Genomic DNA, 18,076 nt, shown 5'->3' with positions numbered 1-18,076 from the left:
TTTTCTAGTCATTAGGTGTGCAGCATGTTCTTGGGTTGCACTTTTATCATTATAGTTCCAAGGATCTTTTTTTCAGTGATCAGCTTGAGATTAATCATGTTATAAATACTCCCTCAAAGTATGTTTATTTGTTACTCTTTCTTCACTCCTTCTGCCTTATTCTGTTGTTGTCATCATGAAGTAAGGCCACAGACTAATTGCTTGAGGGTCGAAGTATTGAACTCAATTTACCAGTTGTTGCATGATAGAGAAAAGAAATTACAGGAGCCATAGTTTTCATGATGAAATATTCATAGAAATGAGATTCAACCTGTGTTACAACAAAATGTTAATAAGACTTTTAAAAAGGCAATTAGGGAAAATGTTTACTGCTAGGATAATGGTGTTCAAATTATTTTTCCTCAATTTGATAACAAAGGGTGGTTTGGGACAATTTATGTGTAATATGGTCAGTTAAACACTTGAGTTTCTCCAGGAAAATTTTCCATTTGTATGAAGCCTCTACTTGAATAATTTCTGTTCACATTCTCACTGTGGCAAAAATGAGACAATTGAAGGTATATCTTATAGATGCTTATATCTGCATGCCATAATATATTTAATAGCAATTTAAATAATTTCTGTTTAGTGGAGGGCTGAAATCCACAGAGAATTTTGCTACTTAAATGAAGGTCATACTCAAGAGAAAATTACATAGCTCAGAGTTTAGGAATTCTCAGGCAGAAATAGAAATTGGAGTACAAAGGATCTGGCAAGAATTAATAAGCAATAACGGGATAACAGGAGACTCTTCCACATTTTCTTACTCCTTCCTATACTGTTTTCAAGCAGCTGTGGAAGATATCAATCTCCCGTGACTTGAAGTAGCAAACTGACCATTAGCTGAGCTCACTGGTCTGTGAACTCTGCTTCCATCAATTTCTCTGTTGGTACTATGGAACCTGACCATCATAGGTGGGAATGCTGCAAAATTACTCTTCCAAAATGCCAAAAGATATTATTTCCTGGGACACTTGCGTTTTATGACAATAAGAAGTTTCTGACAGTACATCTAGCCTCTAGCTTGGCTGTGTACATTTACAGGAAGAAGAGAAATGACTCTCAGTGTGTGTGCAGTTTTAGTTTCCTAAGGCATAATTCTGGAATATGATTCAATAATGTAATATTCACTGGTAACATATCAGTCATGAAAACACTGGGTATAAAGCATTAGTAGGAAGCAATGTGAGCATTATGTTGAATCCAAAGGAAAGAGGTAACGGTTGTAGCATGTGCCATTGAAGCATCCAGGTCTTTCCGAATTTCGATATAACATGTTTGGAGTTGTTAAATTGTATATTCTTTGTTGATCACATTAAAGGCAAATGGAAGACTGATAGCTTTTACTTATGCTTGTATAAAGCTACATGTCCTGAATTCCGGATATTTGTGGTCACACTGTGTGCATTCCTGACTATTGTTCTTGCTAGTGACTGCAGTAACTGTGCAGATAATGGCACAATTATCATCTCTTTATAGTCCTTTCTGTGATAAAAAAATTTTTACTATGTAAATGTAATTCTGAAGAAAACTGCCTTTAGACTTTACTATAAATTTTGGAGATACAGTTATGCAAATCTAAGGCTTCATAAATGTCACTTAATGCTAATGATGTTCAGCTTGGTGAGAAGCTTTAGCATTACAGATAGTCTGAAAGAATATACAGAATTTTAATTTGCGGGAGATATAGTGCTTGTAAAGTACCTAATTTAGAGACTAGTCTTTTCTGAGAGAGAAAGAAAAAGATATTTTGTGTCTTTCTGCTTCAGAAGGACACTGAATAACCTCTCGTCATTCTTTCCCAAAGCTTTTCTCAAGATGGAGATGCCACTACCATCCTATGCCAGTAAGAAGGCACATTGGAGGTACTACGGCTTTTTGCTATCCCAGTGATATGAAACAGCAATTTTCTGGGATAAACTAAAAGCTCTGAGAAAGCAGCATTTCCCAGCATGTCAATGTTAGACATTCTATGAGTGTCCAGCTAAAAAACTGTGAATTGCTTTTGTCAGTATGAATGGCATAGCTCTTAAAAGTGTTGACAGCTTGCAATTTTTAAACTGACTTTTAGACAAACTATTGACATTATTATATATTAATTTTCATGTTAATACAGTAATACATTGTTGAACAGTTAAAAATAAAACTTTATACTTAAAACTTGAGATTCATAAAGACCTATATTTATTGACCATTTGATTTTATCAGGGTTTTCACCTGAATTCACTTTAAATAAGTTTTAAAATCCCAAGATGACCTCCTGTAATATCTACATACCTGAACTGCCTGGACTGACATTTCACTATTAGTAAATCTTGCTGGATAAATTGCTTATGGCTTATAATTTTACTCTGTGGCTGTTATGTTCAGAATAATGCTCTAAATTGTAACTTAACTGCATTTTTTCTATGCTATAGCTAATGGAGTTCCTATATTCTGTAAAACTGTTTATATTATAATAAAGTTAACTTGATGTATCAAACTTTTATAAGCAAATACCTCAAGTAGTAGTACATATTTATTATGGTTTTAATAGTGGATTCTGCTGTTTGATTATGAATTACTTAGTCTATAAGATGGGGTTTGGTTTAAGTTCTAGCTAACATTTCACTTATTTGATTCCTAAGTATGTAGTATTATTGTGCCTTGATTAATAGAGTGGAATTTTATCCCTGATTCTCCACTGGAATAGATTGTATTTATTAACCCAGTTTGAGATTCTGTAGCTAATTTTCTGGGATAACTTGATAAATCGTTGTAAAAATAAAGTAGATGGTTTTATTTCCAAAATTCTTATAATTTCTATTCTTATAGTATTTTTAAACATGTGAATAAGGTGTTTATTTTAATAAGAATGTATATGAGTCACATTTCTCCAAACCTGGATGAAGTTCATATGAATCCAGCTTTCAACAACAATCCCATTTCAGAACTATTTAATGAGTTCCCGACTCAGTTAAATGTAACAATGACACTTGAGTCTCTTGAGGTATAAAGTTGAGTAGCACTTCCCAATTTTGAGGGACTCACTGTCAAGCAGGGAAGACAAGTGCATGAATAATCTCTGTGTTATTTAAATTCTGACGGAATATTATGTATGAAGTTGAGTGACCCAGTAAAATCAGAAGCACTGAGACAATAGGGGAAGACTTTCTAAGAGAGGTGGGGCATATCAATTAGGGAATAGTGAGAGTGCATCAGACATACCAAGGATGGGAGATGAAATGTCAGCCCAGTTGAGTTGCGTAAGTAAAGGCACAGATTGATGAATGTTTAGAGTGGGTTTGGAAAGCTTTGTAGTCAAATATGAATGGTTTATGGTATGAGGTTGTGGGGACAGTGAGATGGGATGGAAAGGTGGGAATAAGAGGGATAGGAGATCAGCATGTAAACAAGTAGATGGCCACATATTTTTATGCAGACTAAAATGTGGAAGCATTTTATTTTTGAAGTGTCAAATAATGTTCCCAAAGAGACTCTTCTATACTAACACCCATACTGTTACTTATTTACCAAATACTTAGGGATAGGATGAAAAAGTTGTAGCATACTATGAGATGCAGGGCTGGAATCCAGTGGGGTATATTTTAGAGATGATTATTTTCATATTTGAGGTGCTTCCTAAGTATTTTGAATGGCACAGTCAAGGTTAAGGTGTACAGTTGCCTAAGGTTCATCGCTTGCTCTCATTGGGCTCAAAGAGGAAGCTATACAATATGACAATGGCCATGCCTCATCAAGGAATCTTCTGGACTAAGTCCTGGGAGTAAAGCAAACTATCTACAGACTTCCTTGACTTCATGGGGAGGAGTTGAGAGGAAGGTCTGGATATCAACTGTTTTCTTGCTTCAGTCACATCATTGCCGACGTTATTTACTTTTAGTTCACCATAGCAAGTCCTGGTTCTGATTGGTTGTGTTCTAAGAAGTTCTAGACTATCAGAGCCCAACACTTGAAACGTATTAATGTGTTTTATAAAGTCGTAATTCAGCATTAGCAGTTACTCTGTAGCTGACCACCAACTTATTCAAACATTTAAATCACCTTCCTTCTCTCCCTCCTTCTTTCTTTCAATACCTCTTCCTCTACTCCTATCTCTTGGCTCTTAGATACTACTTACTTTTTTAAAAAAGACATCAAATCTGGTAATTCATAGACAACAGACTCAAATTAGCACTAGACAATAGTAAAGCTACTATACTAAGGCATGAGGAGGGAATCGGGAGCAATCCTGACAGCCCCTTAATAGGAGGTTATGTGCGTGGAGCAGGGGGGGTACTCCAGAGTGGAGCAGGTGGACAGGAGGAGGCTTGGATCCCAACCCTGAAGACTCCCAGATCTTCACCACGGACTATTAATACGAGCAACAAGGACTATATCCCAACTGCCAAGGAGGCCACGGGGAATTCGAGTGCCCTCGGAGGCCGAGTACTCTGAGGTCACCCACCCCCAACCGGAGCTTCCGCAGGGGATGGAAGAAGTCCAAACACTACCGTGCAGAAACCAACGTCATCGGAATGACAACCAGAAGCCCTGAGTGGTCCGCAGAAATAGAAGAACAATAAACGTCCTTTGGGACCAGGGAGGAGAGCTTTCTCTGGTCCTGGCCTGGTTCCGGCTCTAGATCCCCACTCTCCCTCACAATGACCATCGGGATCGCTCCAGAAACCCCTCATAACAAACAAGCAAACATACAAACTAAAAAAACCTAGAATAAATAGACAAACAACAAAAAGTAAAGCTTAGAATCTGACAGGAAAGAGCTGGCGTGGATTTACTCATGCCTCACTAGATGGGACACAAAGACTAGTCACTCCTCACCATGGTGTTGAAGATTTCTCTGCACATCCCTCCAAAAACAAAATGTTCTGCACCTTAATTGTTGACAAATATCTTGTTAGAGTTATAAGCCAGTCTAGATTATCCTAAAATCCGCCAAGTTCAGCAAAATTATACTTCAACACAACAAACGGCTAAATACTAAAATAGACACGAGACAGCTGAATAGTACCCTATAGCCATTTTAAGGTGTATAGCAGCCGGTTCTGTATATAAACTAAAATTGAAATGTCAATGAGCTAATCACAGGATGTGGTTAAGAACTTGCATTTTTTAAATATTTATTATTATTATTTTTTAATATACTGGTTACTCAAAACCATGTCAATTCCATAATGTTGTAAATTGTTGATGTTATGTTGGGGCTCTTAATTGATTGGAATGATGTTCTGCCAGCTCTACCTTCAGACCAGAAATGGTCTCCCCAAGAAACTGTGCAATTCATCTGGACAATGGGATGCTGGACTCTATACTTGGTATATGTTTGCAAAGAAAGAATCTTGATTGAATTTGAACTGTAATATTGCAACAAGGTGGAAGAATCCACCATGGGGGAAGGGCATGGGGAGGGGTGGGAGGATTCCTAGAGCCTATGAAACTGTCACATAATGCAATATAATTAAAAAAAGACATTTTATTTTTATTGGAAAATCTGATACACAGAGAGGAGGAGAGACAGAAAGGAAGATCTTCCGTTCATTGATTCAATCCCCAAGCGCCTGCAATGGCTACAGCTGAGCTGATCTGAAACCAGGAGCCAGGAGCAGGGTCCCAAGGCTTTGAGCCATCCTCGACTGCTTTCCCAGGCCACAAGCAGGGAGTTGCTTGGGAAGGGAGCTGCCAGGATTAGAACCGGTGCCCATATGGAATCCCGGCATGTGCAAAGTGAGGATTTTAGCTGGTAGGCTATTGTGCCAGGCCCTATACTACTTACTCTTAGGCACTCTTAATGACTTAAAGTTCTTTTCTCACAAATCTCATATTTCTGAAACTGGAGAGGAAGTTGATGTCATCTGTTAATATTATTTATGTTTTTGTTTTGTTGTCCTCACAACCCCTGGGTTGATCCTCTTGTTTCTCAACGGCTTTCATATCCGACTACGATATTTTTAAAAACAGTATATACATCGTATTTAAATTTGTTTTTAATTTCAAATTGATGATTCTTTCATCATTCTGTCCTCCAAAGTTTTTGTCCTTCACCCAATTTCAGCTCACACTTATACAATGTTAGTCTATCTGGAACATGTCATTACCAATAGCTGCAGCCCCTCTAACATACTAATTTCACTCTCTGAACAAGCTCGAACTCGATACATATGTATTTGAAAGAGTGATGAGAGAGAGACAAAGCTCAGTGTTACATCTGCTGGTTCACTCCTCAAATAACTGAAATGGCTAGGGCTGGGTCAGGTTGAATCTAGGAACCCAGGACTCCTTCTGGGTCACAGATAGAGGTGCAGAAGCCTGGTGACTTAGGTCATCCTCACTGCTTTCCAAGACACATCAGCAAAAAGTTGGGTTGGAAGCAGATCAGCTGGGCCTCTAACCAGCATTTTGGTAGGGAATGCCAGCATAGCAGTCTGCGGTTTAACCTGCTGTATTATGACATGAGCCCCTGGCTTGAATTCTAAGGTCATAACTATAGATTCATTATAAAAACATGTTTAATAATTTAAAAAGCATACATATATATTATTTGCATGGCAGAATTACTGAGAGACAAGAGAGAGGGGGAGAGAAGCAGAAAGATAATCTTCTACCTATTGCTTTAGTCTTCAAACGGTCGTAATGGACAGGGTTGTGTCTCTTACATGGGTACAGGTGCCCCAAACACTTGGCCCATCTTCTGCTGATTGCTCAGACTAAGACCACTGGCAGGGAGCTGAATTACATGTGGAGCAGCTGATATTCAAGCCAGTACACTTATAGGATGCTGACATGGTAGTTTGTGGCTTAACCTTCTGTGTCAGCCCCCAATGGGTTTAATTTTTCTGTTCCCTTCTCACTTCATTCAATTTACTTGAAAAAAAGAGAGAGAAGACAGCCTTCATTAAAGTAAGTCTTTGCTTACCCCAGGCTTGCATACTTCCTCTCACTTGAAATATCAACTGTGATACCTTAAAATTCATGACCATGGACAGCAAATGGGTTTTAAATGCTACCTAGAAATGAAACTGAATTGTCCATTACTATGATCTCTATTACATTAATATTTCTAACTCTTGTTATTTTTGGCTTCAATCCTCCCAAAAGATAGTCGTTCAATTGCAATCTCAGATATTGGCATTGTTTTTATTTAACTGAGACAATGCAAACACCTAAAGGAGGATTTCAGAGGGTCACCAAAACTGTATCTACTCACCTTTGCTTTGCACTGAATTCATGGTGTTTCTGTAAGAGATCCTGTAATTTGATTGTCTTTCAATAAGGCATCTCAAAGCTAATACTTCAGCCATTAGCTAGGCCCTTTTAAAATCTACTGTAATTGGATATGACTGATATTAAATATTAAGTAAACTGCAAATATTTTGAATGTACAAATTGATTGGTTATGATAGCTGTAGTTACCAGAAAGCCATTTCATGAAAGATACCATGTGAACTGTTACCACCCATGACACTAAATATTATTATTTAAAATAATGAACAATTCTGTTACTTTCAAGTTTCTTCCCACACCCACTGAAATCCTTCTTTCGTCCTTTCCTACCCAATCATCTGTTATTGTTAGCCACGAGTCTATTTCATTTATAGAATTTTATAGAAAATGAATTCTGTAGTTGCACTTTAGCTTTAAAAATATGTATATCTATTATATATATACACACACTTATATGTATACACACACACATATATACATATATTTACATATGTGTATATAAGGAGAGACAGAACTTCCATTTGCCAATTCATTTCCCAAATACCTACAATGCTGTTGCTTGATCAGGCCAAAACCAAGAGTCAGGAATTCAACTTGTACTTCCCATGTGGGTGTTAAGGATCCAGCTAACATCACCTGTCTTCCCTCAGGAAGCTGGAATCAGAGGCAGTCAGATATCAAACCTAAGTACTCTAATTTGAGATGTGGATGTCTAAGGAAACCTCTTAATTTTTGAATCATATGTCTGTCTGCCCTGTCAAAACTTTTAAAATTTGGCATATTCATTGGTATTGTTACACACAACACACACACACACACACACACACACATTCCTTTCATTATATTTCAAAATACTGTCCCATATGATAAATTTCTTCCTTTTTAAAGATTTATTTATTTTAAGATAGTGTTACAGAGAGAGAGAGGGAGGGAGAGATAGCAAGAGAGATCTTCTGGTTCATTGTCCAAATGGCTACAATGGTTTGGGCTGAGCCAGGCCAAAATCAGGAGCTTCAGCCAAGTCTCCATGTGGTGCAGGGACCCAAGCACTTAGACCATATTCTTTTGCTTTCCAATGCTCATTGGTGGGGACTGGATCAGAAGTGGAGCAGCCAGGGATTCAGACTGTTGCTCATATGGAATACCAACAGAGCAAGCAACAGCTGAATCCAAATAATATTGTATTGAATTTATGGATCAGTTTCAGAGAGAGTGATAGCTTAAGATTGTTGAGTTTTTGGATGCATCATGTGGTTTATGTTTAGATTTTCCATAATTTCCATGACATTTTCTATTTTTTCCCATACATTGCTACTGAAAACTTTTGTTAGGCATTTTCAAGGTATTTTATACACTTTGTTATAAATGTATTTTTCAGTTACTAATTATTCATGACTGGTGTGAAAATGAATTTTTGCATCATGGTCTAGATTCCTACAAACTTACTAGATTCCTTTACTAGTTTAGTTTTATTCTTTACAAACTTCCCTGCATTTTCTTTGAAAATGATTATGGCATTTGTGACTACCATGGTTTATATGCTAAAGTTTTAGTTCTCATGGTGACACTATCGACTGATGGTGGGCACTTGGAATTTTCAGGTTGCTGGATGCATACCCATAGTAGGTGGTTCTCATGAGAAGGTTGTTATTGAAGTGTGAGTGAGGCCCCAGAATTATTCTGTTTCCTGTGTACCATGTAATCCTTTGCAGTGGTGCTCTGCCAGTTGCCAGGAGCTACTCTCCCAAGTCAAGGTTCACACCTGTGTTTTGCACTGTGGATGTCTGAAACTGCGAACTACATAATTTTTTTTCTCCTTATAAGTTATATGTCTCAGATATTTTACATTAAGTAGCAAAATCTGACAAATACAATGATTAGTGACAGTTTAACTTCTTTCTTTCCAAAATGGATGCTTTTTGCTTTCTTGCTTTAGTACACTGGATAGAACCTTAAGTTCAGAGTGCAATGAAAGAGTTGGAGAGATATCATGTACTTGTATTTTTCCCCTATTAAAGTGGAAACAATGAGTCTTTCAGCATTAGTGTTACCAATTGTAAGGTTTGAAAAAGTTTTTACTTTTTATTTGAAAGGCAGAGTTAAAGAGAGAGAGAGAGAGAGAGAGAGAGAGAGAGAGAGAGAGAGAGAGAGAGAAAGCTCTTACATCCACTGGTTCATTCCCAGACGGCCGCAATAGTCAGAGCTGAGCTGATCAGAAGCTTCTCCTCGTTCTTGCATAGGAGGTCAAAGGACCTGAGCCATCCTCACCTGTCCTCTAAGGCCACAAACAGGGAGCTGGATTGAAAATGGAGCAGCTAGGACATGAACTGGCACAAGTAAGGGATGCTGAGCCAAATGGCACCAACCTCCAGTAAATGCTTTATAGAGGCCATTTATCAAATTAAGAAAGTTCTATTAGTCATTATGGAGCAATCAAATTGCATCACTCTAATCATCGGTTGGTCTACTTCTTATTGGAGCTCAAGTGGCTTTTGCTTTATACATTTATATATTTTATTCAGGATATAAAAAATTAGGACTTTTAGATTTTTTTGATGATTTGGCACATTCGTCACTATGAAGTGATTTTCTGTATCTCAGGCAATAATTTTTGCTTTGAAATCTACTTCACTTGATACCAAATCATAGCCACTTTTGCTTTCTTCTAATTAGATTTAACACAAAATCTTTTTCCTCTCGTTTTTTGTTCTGAATATTTAAGGTGGGTTTATTTTGGGCAAGATGGGAGTGGGTCTTCCTTTTTTATTCATTATGACATTTACTTTTTAATTAGGCTACTTAGTTAATTTAATTAAAATATTCCATAGACAGTATGTGAAATCTTTCCACAACAGTTTACAAAGTCTGTAGTCTTCCACTATGCATGTTGACAACTCTTTTTTTTTTAAAGATTTATTATTTTTATTACAGTCAGATATACAGAGAGGAGGAGAGACAGAGAGGAAGATCTGCTGTCCGATGATTCGCTCCCCAAGCAGCTGCAGTGACTACAGCTGAGCCAATCTGAAGCCAGGAGCTTCTTCCAGGTCTCCCATGCAGGTGCAGGGCCCCAAGGCTTTGGGCTGTCCTCGACTGCTGTCCCAGGACACAGGCAGGGAACTGGATGGGAAGCAGGTTGGCTGGGATTAGAACCAGCAACCACATGGGATCCCGGTGCGTTCAAGGCGAGGACCTTAACCACTATGCTATCGTGCCGGGCCTGACAACTCTGTTTTTTTAAAGACCAAAACTTAAAAACTTAGAAAAAATTTTTAAAGGTAAAAACTTAAAAAAGGGTGAAAATGTAAATGTCTTATTATAGTTTATTCTTCTCTTTGTTTCACAACCTCTGTTAAGTATGTTAAGACACTCTGTTGGTTCCATTTCCCATCATTTTCACTGATGTCTTCTTGTTCGGACTCAACATCATTTTTCTGTGGAATAATACCTTAGCCATTTCACTTTGCTCCCTGCTTCCTGCTTTTCTCCTTTCAGTATACTCTAAGACAGCAGCTAGAATGATGTAAATCAGAAAATATCGTTCTGCTTAACATTCCTGCAATCATTTCCTGTTATAAATCACTCAGAATAAATGCTGACTTCCTCTCAATATCATGCAAGGTCCCACATAAAGTTCCTTTCATTTGTACTCTCTCTCTTGATCATAATTGTGAACTGTTTTTTCTCTCACTTCCTGTACTCCAGCTATACAGGTCTCACTGTTATTTCTTGAATGCTTCTTGCTATGTATCCCATTAGAAAACTTCTGAACCTGCAATTCCTTTGCTGGAAAAAAATTTTTTTTCTGATATTCCAATTATAACTTACTTAGCAACTTCAAATTTATTGCTTTTTCAATGAAGCCTAGTCTAATAACTTTATTGCCAGTTTAAAATACACCTCCCCAGCATAGTTGTTCTCTTTGCTGTTTTTGAAAAAGATTTGTTATTTCTATTGCAAAGCCAGATATACAGAGAGGAGGAGAGACAGAGAGGAAGATCTTCTGTCCTATGATTCACTCCCCAAGCAGCTGCAATGGCTACAACTGAGCCAATCTGAAGCCCGGAGCCTGGAGCCTCTTCTGGCTCTCCCACGCGGGTGTAGGGTCCCAAGGCTTTGGGCTGTCCTCGACCGCTTTCCCAGGTCATAAGCAGGGAGCTGGATGGGAAGCGGGGTTGCCAGGATTAGAGCTGGAGCCTATACAGGATCCTGGCGCTTGCAAGGTGTGGACTTCAGCCGCTAGGCTATCGAATGGACCCCTCTTTACTCATTAGTTTCTTTATTATGCTTGTTATATTATAGTGCTAATGTCCTTCCATATTGGATGTATTTTTATTGTCCTTCTAGTTCACCTGAAATTAAGCTCCTCAAGTTAGAGACCTATTCCTATTTGGGTCACCAGCCAATAGGAGTCTAGCTCAAAAGATAAGATTAATTTAACTAATTAAATGAAAGTCCTCTTATATTTTAGTATGATCATTTTACTGTGTGAAGGTTAAAATAATCATGTTAAAATGGATGACTCGAATTTCATATGCAGTTACTACTGTCATTAAGTTGTACCTATTACCTTGTTCAAGTATAGACTATGGATGCTTGGCTGTAGAGTTTGTTCTTATTATAGAGGTGCATATTTTCAACAGTTGTAATAAGAAATATGTTTTAGAAAAAATAAATGGTGGTCATGTAAAAATGTTCTAGATAACATCTTGCTGGAAGAGATTTTTTTTTGTTCTTCTTCCTATGTATTGATGTCTTTACCCAATGCAGTACTAAACCTGTGATTGCAAAGTGAAATAAAAATATGCCATTGCAAAAATTAGAAAAAAGAAAAGAAAGAAGTAAGAAGGAGGGTGGGTGGGAGATGCAGGTAGGAGGCAGGGAGGGTGGGAAATACTGCCATGATTCTAAGTCTGTATTGTGAAATACATGGACCCTGTTTACTTCATATAAATTAAAAAATAAATAAAATCTAGAAGATTCATGTAAAAATAAATTATGTACTGCAGACACTTCACAAAGTGCCTTGATCTTTCGTATTTCATTGTCTTGCGCCTGATGTTTCTTCTCCTTGATCCATCCTTTCTTATTCCTTATTCATTTCTCAAAATAGGGATTCAAAATCACATGGCTACCTTTGACTCACTTAAGTACAAAGAAGGTGTATGGGATTGGCCTTGTGGGATAGTGGATAAAGTGCTGTTTGTGATGCCAGTGTTTCTATGGGCACTGGTTCTTGTCTTAGTTGCTGCACTTCCAATTCAGCTCCTTGCTGTAGGCATTGCAACACAAGACTTGAAGTTGTAGTATAGGGACACTGTAATCAAAACAGCCTTCCTGCCTCCTACCTGCATTTCCACCCCCCTTCTTACTTATTTCTTTTTTTTCCTCATTTGTTTATTTTTGTTTTAGTTGCCTGTATTTCTGGGGTCTTTATCAAGAAGTTGTAGCCTAGACTCATGTCTTACAGAACGGCCTTGACATATTCCTCTGGCAATTTAATGGCATCTAGTCATAGATACAGCTTCTTGATCCATTTAGAATTGGTATTTGTATAAGGGAATAAGATAGGAATCTTGTTTCATACTTTTGCACACAGAGATCCAGTTTTCCCAGCACCATTTATTAAATAGATTATCCTTTCTCTCTGGGTTGATTTTGTTTCACTTGTCAAAAATTAGTCAGCTGTAGATGTGTGAGTATGTTTCTGGGGTTAGTATTCAATTCCCTTGATCTCTATGTCTGCTTTGATGTTGGCTAATGGCAGAAAACAGTTCCAAAGTCCTAAATGGTAGGGTAATAACTGATAGAAAGGTATTATCCCTATTGTCAAATGAACCGGTTGTGGAGGATATTTCCTGATACCATAGTTCAAGATTCACATGGCTTGTTCTAAAAGAAACAAGAATGGAGCAACGTTGTTGTCACTGGTCTTTGCAGGCACAACATATTTATCTTAGGGTCTCAGGCTTCCATCACAAGTATTAGTATTTGCTTTGGCATAGAAAGATCAGTTGTATCTAGGTATAAAGTTTAATTTCATACAGTGGACATCAAATTCCAAGCTGTTTTCTATAATTCATCTCACAATGACAATCTGGCTTGAGCTTTTAGACTGTTTTTGGACACAGTATCTGGGAATTTCAAGAACCTTGTATTCAAATTCTGAGTTCAAATCTAAGACCTGCTGCTTACTGACATTTTGACTCAGTTTCCTTTTCACTCTTGTCCTACCCCATCTTCTGTTATTATACTCTATCAGAGGAGACTGGATAATTTATAAAGGACAGAGATTTACTTATTTCACAGGTCTGCAAGCTTTCAATTCAATATCATGTGGCTTATCTGCTTGACAAATGCAGTGAGGGCCTGCTACTGTCTCACCCTTACTGGAAAAGAGGAAGGGCAGGCAGTCTCATGCAAAGAGAGAAAGGGACATCAATTACTGGCATGACCACTTCATTCCTTGAGAGGCACATTAGTTCATTCATGAGGCCTCTTTCACCTTAATGCAAACATCTTCCATCAGGTTCTGTCATACTGAGGAATTAAGCTTCAAAAAACAATAGCAACTTTTGCTGACAGTTTTTTAAAAGAAAAATGAAGATAATAATGGAACCTTTTGGGGTGGGAGTTGTGATACAATGTGTTAAGCCACCATGTGAGATGCCAACATCCTGTTGGAATGCTTGGGTTTGAGTCCTGCTACTGCTTCTGTTCTTGCATCCTACTATACATACCTGGGAGGCAGCAGATGCTCACTTAAATACTTTGGTCCTGGCAGCACACATAGAAAATCTGGATAAAGTTTCAGGTCCCTGGTTTGGGCCTGGCCAGATCTGGTAGTTACAACCATTTGGGGATATAAACCAGTGAATGGAAGTCCAATTCTCTCTCCCTCTTTCTTTTCTGCCTTCCCCCCTCTCTTTCCTTCCCTCTTTTCATTTCTCCACCTATCTCTCAATCACTTTAGTTTCCAGATAAATGTATCTTCACAAAGGCATCATGGAGACACAGAGAAGTATGTGCAATCAAATTCTACATTGTGGGATCAGCATTATGGCATAGTGGATAAACCTACCTCCTGAAATGCTGGCATCTAATGTGGGTGCCAATTCATGTCCTGGATGCTTCACTTCTAATCTCTACTAATGGCCTGGGAAAAACTACCACAGATGGCTCAAATGTTTGGAGTTCTGTCACTCCAGTGGGACAGTGGGATGAAGTTTCTGGCTTCTGGTTTCAAACTGGCATAGCACTGGTCATTGTATCCATTGAAGAAGTGAAGCAGTGGGCGGAAGATCTTTCTCTTCCATAGCACTTTCAAATAAATAATAAAATATGCTGGAAATCAGAAGAAGAGACAATTCTTATGAATCAGCATCTGCTGTCCTGGCACATGGCATGTGTGGATTGTATTGCTCCTGCTGATTTAGTCTTGAGTTATTGGATGATTAAGGTTGTAACAAATCATGGGAAATGGTTAAAGCACAGAGGGAATTTGTTCCAGTCACAGCATTAAGCCTGAATCTGTCAGCAGGATTTATTCAGAAAGATTTACCATTGAAATTGGCCTATTTTTAAGAGAAAATTTCTAATATAGAAAAATAAAGTATGCTTACTTGTAATCAAATATGTATTTGATTATAATAATATATTTTGCAAATTCAAAGAAGCTTTAACAATTTGGTTTAATTCGTACCTTTAAGAGGCTTATTTTCTAAATTTGTGAGGTTCAACATACTGATAAAAATATTTTGCCCTTCTGTTATGTCACAATAAAACTTTTTGAATTCAAAATGTGGAATGTGAATTGTTCTTACCATCAAATAATAGGAATTTTACTGTGATTTTAGAAAACCCTTAGTGTAAGTCTTGATACAGTATGTTGAACTACATTTGAATGGGATGTTAATTTTGAAATAGAAATTTCCACAGTACTATTATATTTGGTACCATAACATGAACTTGAGTGCACAGCACATTGTTTAGTCAGTTAAACAACATTTATAAGTGCCTGATATTGCCAGATCCGTGTATAAATACACAAGGAAAAGCAATTCTTAAGTTCTGCCCTCTGTCAGTTTATGAGATCTACAGATGAATAAATAAATAAATTCAATTCTTGTGATTAGGATAATAGTAGAAGTAAGTGTGAGGTTACTACAAAAAAAAGAGATTCAAAAGCTACTCTTTTAGACACAAATCTGTAATTGTATGCAAACACTTGCTGAATTAAATGAATTCTCTTTTCCTCTAGAATGATTACTTTAAATACTTTGAAACTAACACTGTATCTTTAGGTATTTTTATTAAAATAATCCCTAGGGTTCATTTGAGGTAGGTCTAATATTGCACATAAGGGTACACTGAAATAAACTCTAGGAGAGCAAAACAATTGGGAAATATAAATGAACTGTGATTTGTGGTTTCTTATGTGAAAATCATTTGCTATTGGGCACCAAGTGCAAGGTCAACAGCCTGGCATTTGAAATTTGAGTTGCTAGTTAGTCTGCACCCTTGGACAAATTAATAAATGTCGGTTTCCTTTGTTTTGTTTGAACAATTATGGATAAGACTTTCCTAATTGTAATTAGTATTAAGTGACTATGTTCAAAGTAATCTTAGCAAAATTGTCTTACACATACAGTCTCAATAAGTGATAATTATTTTGATATTATAATAAATATCAAGATTATTTTAGCCCAACATTTTCTATGGATATTGCATCGTATATTGAAGACAAAATGCTGTATGTCATATATTCAGTTTACTTCTCTTCTTCACTTTCCTGATCTGTCATGAGAGTCTCGTTGGAGTAGAATCGAGGTCACTTGAAATGTGTAAGGCTCAATGCAATTTTAGTATTTGGGGGAAGATTGGACTGTACTATTATCAGACATTTTTCATCATGATAAACTACAAGATAAACATTCCAAAAGTAGTAATCTTAAGTAGAGCTTAAAAGCACAGGTCATTGTATATATTTGTGCTGGTGCTCTGATTGGAGTGACCTGTGCAATAATCTCCTTGCCTGGAAAGAAAATGGACTAAAAACTTCATCAAAAGTCTAAAGTACACAGGATGGACTTACAATGACCCAGGTCAAGACAAGGGATTGTATGATTTAAAGTCTATTTTTATGTGTTTATGAAGTAAGCATTATCTGGACGTAGTGAATTTCACTTGGGTAAGAGTGTGGGGAAAATGAAGGGAATAAAAATGTTGTGATTGGAGACACCCTTATGAGGTGGCTCCTTCAAGGAAAATACTACATGTTTAACACATTTTCACATGTTAAAAGTGACATATTTATATTTTATTTAACTTTTGTATTTTATTTAACTTTTCTGTTACTCAGCTTTCCAATCTTGAAATTGGACTCAAGAGTTTCTACTGTCAAGGTCATGGCTAAGGAATAAATGTGACAACATGCGATAGAAGACATGATATATTCCTGTCAAGTAGCTGAAGTGGCCCATCTTTCCTGATCTGAGAATTTCAAGTAACTCGCCTTTGCCACCTGGAAGGAAGGCAAAGGACGGCATGGGCTGCTTCCTTCTGGCCTTCCTCTGTGCCTTCCGTGCTTTCGTGTCTGGAAGACTGCTCAGAAGCCTCTGCTGAACAGGTAACAAAAGGCTCCTTTTCTTGCTGAGTGATTCATTCAAGGCAATGCACACTATTAGAATATCTCTCTGAATGCAGCTTAATTTCTCTCTTTCTAAAATCAGCTTTTAAACATGTTTAGCTATCTCTTTGTTTCTGCTTTGAGAAGCAGGGGAAGAGAGAGTACACAGAGATACAGCAATTTTCTGCCATTGCGATTCTTCAAATACCTGCAATTGTTAGGTCTGTGTGAGTTCAAAACTGAGCATTGCGAAGTCAATCCACATGTTGTACATGGCTTTTGTTCCTACATTCAGTTGCTTGGGCCATCTGCTGCCTTCTAGTGCCAGTTAGCAGGAAGCTGGAATGGGAGCTGGGCTGAGTGTGCAATCCAGGAATTCCACCATGAACATGGCTTAACTGGTGTCTTAGCTGCTAGTTTATGTTCCCTGCACCCCATTCCATAAATTTTAAAAATGATTTATTTATTTTTATTGCAAAGTCAGATATACAGAGAGGAGGAGAGACAGAGAGGAAGATCTTCTGTCCGATGATTCACTCCCCAAGCGGCCGCAATGGCTTCAGCTGAGCCAATCTAGGAGAAGCTAGGAGACAGGAGCCTCTTCTGGGTCTTCTACGTGGTTGCAGGGTCTCAAGGCTGTGGGTTGTCCTCAACTGTTTTCCCAGGCTGTAAACAGGGAGCTGGATGGGAAGCGGGGTTGCCGGGATTAGAACCAGTACCCATATGGGATCCTGGCTTGTTTAAGACCAGGACTTTAGCTGCCAGGCTACTGTACCAGACCCTATTGCATAATTTTTAAGAGTAAATTTTAAACCATTGAATTAGATTTTTAATGGAGAGAAGATGAAAAGAATTGAGGAAGCAAGAGGGTGCACATAGAGAGTGGCATAAGAACTCAGTCTTCTCTGAATTGGAGCTTCAGCGATGCAGACAAATGGTGGCTACTTAGCTGTGTGCTTTGCAGAGCCCTGGAGTGCTGCCAGCCATTATCCACCTTAATACAGAATAGGCATTTATTCAGGAACATCACATAAAGATGAGAGATGTTAATTGCTCGTAACAATTTAATTTTTCTTTTTTAATTTAGCAAGCTGCTAGTCATAAAGAATCTTGTTTGGCTTGGTTGATATTTTAATGTTCAGTTCTTAAATTTTTCTATGAGAAAAATTTTCTCTGAAATGTTAGCAA

General features: G+C 37.6%; 1 long non-coding RNA gene across 1 annotated transcript in view; it reads left to right on the top strand.

Annotated features, from left to right (window-relative positions):
• LOC131479915 (uncharacterized) overlaps nucleotides 1–16,773 on the top strand; it is a 176,241-nt gene extending 159,468 nt beyond the window's left edge. Inside the window, exon 3 of the long non-coding RNA XR_009245169.1 lies at nucleotides 16,622–16,773. This is a non-coding gene — a long non-coding RNA (uncharacterized LOC131479915). The remainder of the gene's footprint in view (nucleotides 1–16,621) is intronic.
• The last annotated feature ends 1,303 nt before the right edge of the window (nucleotides 16,774–18,076 follow it).

This window comes from Ochotona princeps, chromosome 3 (genome assembly GCF_030435755.1).
Source record: "Ochotona princeps isolate mOchPri1 chromosome 3, mOchPri1.hap1, whole genome shotgun sequence".
Classification (NCBI taxonomy): Eukaryota; Metazoa; Chordata; class Mammalia; order Lagomorpha; family Ochotonidae; genus Ochotona; species Ochotona princeps.
The sequence above is the reverse complement of the archived record's forward strand: the minus strand, read 5'-3'. Positions and strand labels throughout refer to the sequence as shown.